Source organism: Glycine max, chromosome 10 (genome assembly GCF_000004515.6).
Source record: "Glycine max cultivar Williams 82 chromosome 10, Glycine_max_v4.0, whole genome shotgun sequence".
NCBI lineage: Eukaryota > Viridiplantae > Streptophyta > Magnoliopsida > Fabales > Fabaceae > Glycine > Glycine max.
Window position 1 is genome coordinate 25668856 of NC_038246.2, and position 4662 is coordinate 25673517.

The 4662-nt window shown below is 33.4% G+C and overlaps 1 pseudogene; it reads right to left on the minus strand.

Moving 5' to 3' along the window:
* Positions 1–1420: 1420 nt before the first annotated feature.
* LOC100819974 (uncharacterized) lies at positions 1421–3545 on the minus strand (annotated as a pseudogene).
* Between the last annotated feature and the right edge of the window lie 1117 nt (positions 3546–4662).

The window sequence follows — 4662 nt, forward strand, 5'->3', positions numbered from 1 at the left end:
GCAAATTTCTAGTTACAGCCATATTTTTTCTCTATCTGTTTTTTTTATTGCAATGTATTATCTATCGTGCGGTGTCCATGAAACACTTTTCTTATAATTATGCAAATTGGTTTAGTTTGGCACTTTGTACTTCGAGACACATTATTAATCTTCCCGCGTTGAGTTTTTAAAAAAATTGCCTTAGGCCAGCAAATTTCTAGTTACAGCCATATTTTTTCTTTATCTGTTTTTTTTTATTGCAATGCATTATCTATCGTGCGGTGTCCATGAAACACTTTTCTTCTAATTATGCAAATTGGTTTAGTTTGGCACTTTGTACTTCGAGACACATTATTAATCTTCCCGCGTTGAGTTTTTAAAAAAATTGCCTTAGGCCAGAAAATTTCTAGTTACAGCCATATTTTTTCTTTATCTATTTTTTTTTTATTGCAATGCATTATCTATCGAGCGGTGTCCATGAAACACTTTTCTTCTAATTATGCAAATTGGTTTAGTTTTGCGCTTTGTACTTCAAGACACATTATTAATCTTCCCTCATTATGTGCAGTTTTGATGACTTGTACAAAGGCAATAAACTATTTAAGACTAGAGTCATAAGATATATTAAAGCATAATTGAATCATTCCAAGTGTTTAATTATTGTTCAAATTTTGTCTTTTCACAGTTTCACTTGATCATTTTGTATTCCATTTCTTTAGATATCCTGAAGTACATTTAAACTTCAACAAGGTCCTGCTTTGCTGCTAACTGAAAGAAAGTGGAAGTTATTTCAAAATTTGCATTTCAAGTTCAAAAATAAATGAACTACTGAGGCTCCAACTTTGTGTTCCAGTTGTAGTAATTACACGAACACACACCTATTGGATAGTGTAGTGAAAATAGAAGAAATTATTTTCTTAGGGTCTGTTTCGGTTTGTGAAGAAAGAAAGAGAAATGATTGGAAAGTTTCAAAAATTTGATGAGTCCCACACTTTCATATATTATTTTAATTTAAATAATTATTTTACTTGAATTTAAATATTTGTTTTCAATTCTATTTATTTCCATTTCTTTCCACTATACCAAACTGTAACTTAGGGTTATGACTCATGACATTAATCTGGGTATCTCCTTTTCACCCTCTTTCAGTTTCAGGTTCAAGTAAATTTTGATGTATGCTACCTATAAGTAATGAATGTGCTATGTTTTCAGCCAACAAAAATGTCAAAAATCTGAGTTAGATTTCACCTTAGTAAATATAATGTTCAAAAGAGAGTATAAAAAAAAACATGTTGTAAGCATTTCTAGAGGGAAAAAAAAAGCAACTTACATCTATGGCATTTTCCTCCTTTGAATCAATGAATGTGATTTACATTTGACATTCTCCAAAGGAAAAAAAATAATCAACAATAAAGATATTGTATTAAGAGATGATGGTAAATCAAGATACAAATACTTCTGGTCTAGGTCTATATGAAAGATTTTCTTCTCCAAGTAAAAGTGCCTTCAAAATGAATGGCCTCACATAAGCCACTATAGTGCACAATCAAATGGCCACCATCTGGAACTTCATGATACTGTATCCAAGGCAGCTTCTGTGTAACAAGCCTTTGGATTTGAGAGGGCACTACCTTATCTTCATCATAGCCCTGCCAAATGTTAGCTGAACTTCTATTATCAGGGAATGGATTACTTAGCTTCAGAGGGTCAAATTCCCAGTTGCCAAAGGCCACCATCCAGTCACTCCTTAGAGTGTCAAGTAGTACTTGTTCCCTTAATTTGTTTTGTAAGTGGGAACATACCATCATCACAATTACCTCAGAGGTTTTACCATGGTTCTGTTTAGATAAATTTCTCAATAAATAGGTCTTGTTACAGAATTAAATAACAACAAAAATAAAATTAGTTTGTCTCACAAGTTAAAATTAGAATAAACTAATTTGTCTAAACCCTCTCAGAGTCTCATTTAGATTATGTAAAAGCTTATTTAAACTTATGCTTATGCATAAGCTTAGTTTATGATTATGAGAGAAATTTAATTCATTTGAGCTTCTTAATTTTCTTTTCCTACATGTACTTACTGAAAATTTTGTCCAAAAATTGCCTATGTATATTCACATAATAGAACAAGTGAAAGAAACATGTAACTTGCCTTGGTAAGCATTGGTGTTAGGTGCAGAATTGGCTACTGACTTCGAGGGTCAGCTCCTCCAGATATTCAGAGAAAGAAAAGGAATAAGCAAGGTAAGATAAGAGAAATTCTTATTGTTCTTGCTTGCTAGATTATTTACATAGCTTCATATAGAAATTCCTACAACAGATTTTATGCTAAACTCTATCCTAGGAATATTCTAGTAATGGAATTCGTTTTGCATGTTTGCCCCTGAGAGAGCAAATACGACAAGCAGGATTTGATGCAGATTTCCTAATTTCTCTCTTCCAGGATTGCCCTCAAGGGTAGTCCTTCAGGTATGTTGGCTTCATCACCCTCCTCTTGCTCCTGATCTCTTCTCCCTTCTGCACCCTTGTTGTTGGTGCTTCCTCTGTAATCTGCGTATTCGTATCAATTGGAAGCCAGGAATTGTCTCTAAAATATCTATATCTCTTTTGTTGAAGAATGTTGGGTTTATTTCTATGACAGAATTTGAAGGGAGCCACTTTTGAGTCACCCACCAGTGCAAGAATGTCGGAAAATAGTTTGCAAACCACATGGACCGGTTGATAAGTTTCCTCCTATAGTCCTCCTTTATCAGACTCTCAGGGAAGGAAGGCCATCGATAATTTATCACTGGAGCACTGATAGGCACACCTGCTAGCCTGCACAAATTTTGACCTCGTGGTGAAATTAACAATCCATTTTCAACATAAAAAGGAAGAATTTTGACCAGTTTGGCTTGAGAAAATGTTATTTTCACAAATAGTTACAGAAAATGACTTTGTGCTTTTATTTTTACTTTCTTTGTGAAACCAAACATTGTTTAGAAATGTAAACTCGTTTTTTTAATTATTTGTGAAAATAAAAAACGAAAATTGACATTTTTTGAAACCAAACATATGTTTAGAAATGTATATTTTGAGGCTTGTAATTTGCCTGTTGGGGATGTAGTTCAAACCAAACATTATACACCTCTTCTTTGTATCCAAGTATCTAATCAGAACTACAATGTCTAATGGTTTCTACATAATTTTTTTTCCAATCAAACATGTCTAATTAGATCTAATTTTACTAATCCAATATAACATGTCTACTATTTTCAAATCAACATATGCAAGTTTTGTAAAGAGATATTGAGATTAGTATATATATATACTTGGGGTGCCAAAAAATTCATATCTTTGGAGCTTCCAAAGCCATGTACAATGATGATGCTATGTTTTGCTTGGTCCTTGGGGACACCCTTTTCTGTATAAGCCAAGTACCTCCCATCTCTGAGTCTGACTCTTGGTGGTGAAACTAGAAAACCTTATGTTGATGAATCATTGTTGTTTGAAGGGGGGAGTTGAGTACCCTGGTAAAACATTCCCACAAGACCTATGAGTAACACTATTGCTGCTCTTGAAACCATCAATGAATGAAGGAATAGAGGGTATATCTAGGATACAATTTTTAGTACAACAATGATCACATAGATGTGCTGCAACAAAGGAAAAAAGGTGAGAATATATATGCTTACCTGTCACAAACTGCAGATGTTCTCTATAAGAAGTTGGGGGATTTTCAATCAATGGTTTATAGATAGACGTTTGTGTAACTATGTTAGTTTTTCCTCTGGTTTTGACTTATAGATCTTGGGGAGCCTTCATGATGCATCATTGGGGAGATGAATGAATTTGACTGCTTAAAATGGAATCTTGTGCATTTTCACTTTCTTTAACCTTAATCGTTTGTTGAATGTGGAAACTTAAGAAGGTTGTACTTGGGTTTATTTTTTAAAAAATAAATATCATGCTTTATCTGTTTTTAAAGAACCAAAGTTAGTTGTTGAATTGCAATTTAACAAAAATAATAAATCTCATGCACTTTCTGGTTTATCTCTGGCTTTGTATTAATTTTGTTACATTATTTCAGAGGAACTTATATCAATTGGAAGCGTTACTGAACAAGCTTAAATCCAAGACCATAAGGTCTGAACCACCTTCTCAATCTATTGCTGCCACAAGGTGACCTTTGGTATCTTAGTTTGACTTTATGATCCCCATGCCTATCCTATAGCTTGATTTTTTTTATTATTTTGTATCACTTATTATTTTGTATCACTTAGTAATTCTAGTCTCTTAGTAGTCTGTGACACATTTTCTTAGTTTTTCAACTGAATACAAGTTTTTTTCAAGTAAATATGAGTTGCAATTAGGAAATCTTTGAATAATGAAAGAAGGTATCAACTGTCAACATGGTTGAGTGGCTGACTAAGTCAGCTTATGTTAAGGAACTATAAAGTTATATAACCGTGCCATTGCTACAAGTGTACAAGTGCTATTCACAATGTCCCTGTTGTGTTGTATGTTGGCTAGGTTCTATGGGTAATGTTGGGTCCTGCACAAACATTAATAGGCCCGTGGACTTTATCACAGTTGTGGGGGTTAAAATAAAACCCCTAAAAGACAAATGTAAATGTTTTACTCAATACTCACTTTATGTCCTTTTTTCTAGAAAAAAAAAGTGATTAGGTGCGGCTTGGGCTC